Genomic DNA, 2,500 nt, shown 5'->3' on the forward strand with positions numbered 1-2,500 from the left:
GTGGATAGGGAGGAGGAGGAAGGAGGAAGTGGATAGGGAGGAGGAGGAGGTGGTGGAGGAAGAGGAGGAGAAGGAGGAGGAAGTGGATAGGGAGGAAGAGGAAGAGGATAGGGAGAAAGAGGAGGAGGTGGAGGAAGTGGAGGAGGAAGTGGACAGGAAGGAGGAGGAGAGGGAGGAGAAGGAGGAGGAAGGAGGGAGAAAGAGGAGGAAGAAGAGGAGCTGGGGAAGAAGCAGGAAGAGGGGAAGGAGGAAAAGGAGAGAAGAAAAAGAAAAAGAAAAAGAATCTGACAAAAGACAGAAGAAAGAGGAAGAGCGAGGGAAAAGAAAAAAATAATGAAGAAAAGAACAAAGAATGAAGCGAGGGAAAGGAAGAGAAGACGAAAGAAAGAAATAAGAAGAAAGGGAAGTAGAAGAGAACAACAACAACAAAAAAGAAAGAGAAGAGAAAATGAAGACGAAGAAAGAGACGAAAAGAAAAGGAAGAAGAAAGAGGAAAAGAAAATAAAGAAAACAGCAACTAAAAAGAATAAAATGAAAAGATAAAATGAAAAATAAAGAAAGCAAAAAGGGAGAGAGAAAAAATAGAAAACAGAAGGAGCGAAAAGAGAAAAGGAAAAGGAATAAGGAGAAAGAAAAAGGAAAAAGAATAAGAATAGACTAAAAAAGAAAATAAGGAAAGAAAGGATAAAGGAAGGAAGATAGAGAAGGAAGATAGAGAGAAAAGGAAATAGAAGGAGAGATAATGATTATCAAAATATTGCACACACATCCCATCGCTTAACAACATTCCTTGCATTGCAATCAGCCGCAACATTTTCCCGATTCTTATCATATTTTTGCAACAATACAATTTCGTCAAGTTATCTCCATTACTCACAATTAATCACAAACTTTTTTTTACGAAAACGAGGACGCAATTAAAATGAAACAAGTCCATATCGTACATTTTTATTTATATTTTTTACAGGCATCAAATACTGATATATAGATAGATTTTTTTATATATTATAATAACTTATTGTCAGTGTCATTATAAACTTTATATCATCTTATTGTCAGTGTCACTATAAACTGCATAAAACCTCATTGTCAGTGTCACTATAAACTGCAAAAAACCTCATTGTCAGTGTCACTATAAACTGCATAAAACCTCATTGTCAGTGTCACTATAAACTGCATAAAACCTCATTGTCAGTGTCACTATAAACCATAAAACCTCATTGACAGTGTCACTATAAACCATAAAACCTCATTGTCAGTGTCACTATAAACCATAAAACCTCATTGTCAGTCACTATAAACCATAAAACCTCATTGTCAGTGTCACTATAATCTGCGAGAAGTTATCTAATGAGTGCCAACAGGAACTACTGACAACAAACTCATTCAAAAGAGTTATTAATTAAGGGCAACATGTAATTAGTCATAATGATGCACCAACATGTAATTAGTGTCATTAGTGTCACGATGATGCAATACTACCAAATTCTTAATTACTGTCAACAGGTGGTAATTACATTCAATATAACGTAATATAGTTTCTAATCAACAGGTGCCAACAAGTGAAAAATATAATATAACATCAATAACATTATTCATTCTTCATTTTCTTCTATTCTTTTCATTCATTCTTATTGCTATCCTCATTCCATTGCAATAGCGTTTTCTTCATTATTTCTATTCCATTAATCTATTCCTATTTCTATCTAATTTCCCACCAGTGCCAACACACACACACACACACACACACACACACACACACACACACACACACACACATACCCTCAAAACTAGCGAAAATTTCCCCAGATTTCCCACCCGTGCGAACACCATACCACCTGCCAACACACCACACCCTCTGCCAACACCACACCCTCTGCCAACACCACACCCTCTGCCAACACCACACCCTCTGCCAACACCACACCCTCTGCCAACACCACACCCTGTGCCAACACCACACCCTCTGCCAACACCACACCCTCTGCCAACACCACACCTTCTGCCAACACCACACCCTCTGCCAACACCACACCCTCTGCCAACACCACACCCTCTGCCAACACCACACCCCCTGCCAACACCACACCCCTTCCCAACACCACACCCTCTGCCAACACCACACCCACTGCCAACAGCACACCCTCTGCCAACAGCACACCCTCTGCCAACAGCACACCCTCTGCCAACAGCACACCCTCTGCCAACAGCACACCCTCTGCCAACACCACACCCTCTGCCAACACCACACCCTCTGCCAACACCACACCCTCTGCCAACACTACACCCTCTGCCAACACCACACCCTCTGCCAACACCACACCCTCTGCCAACACCACACCCTCTGCCAACACCACACCCTCTGCCAACACCACACCCTCTGCCAACACCACACCCTCTGCCAACACCACACCCTCTGCCAACACCACACCCTCTGCCAACACCACACCCTCTGCCAACACCACACCCTCTGCCAACACCACACCTTCTGCCAACACCA

General features: G+C 42.3%; 1 protein-coding gene and 1 long non-coding RNA gene across 2 annotated transcripts in view; both read right to left on the reverse strand.

Annotated features, from left to right (window-relative positions):
* LOC113827574 (triokinase/FMN cyclase) overlaps positions 1 to 2,500 on the reverse strand; it is a 62,405-nt gene that overhangs the window by 4,154 nt on the left and 55,751 nt on the right. The gene's annotated exons all lie outside the window — the stretch shown is intronic.
* On the reverse strand, positions 936 to 1,883 carry LOC113827575 (uncharacterized). The gene is made up of 2 exons (XR_011398318.1): positions 1,311 to 1,883; positions 936 to 1,280 (listed from the first exon to the last, which is right to left on the reverse strand). It is a non-coding gene; the product is annotated as an uncharacterized lncRNA (long non-coding RNA).

Source organism: Penaeus vannamei, chromosome 41 (genome assembly GCF_042767895.1).
Source record: "Penaeus vannamei isolate JL-2024 chromosome 41, ASM4276789v1, whole genome shotgun sequence".
Taxonomy (NCBI): Eukaryota; Metazoa; Arthropoda; class Malacostraca; order Decapoda; family Penaeidae; genus Penaeus; species Penaeus vannamei.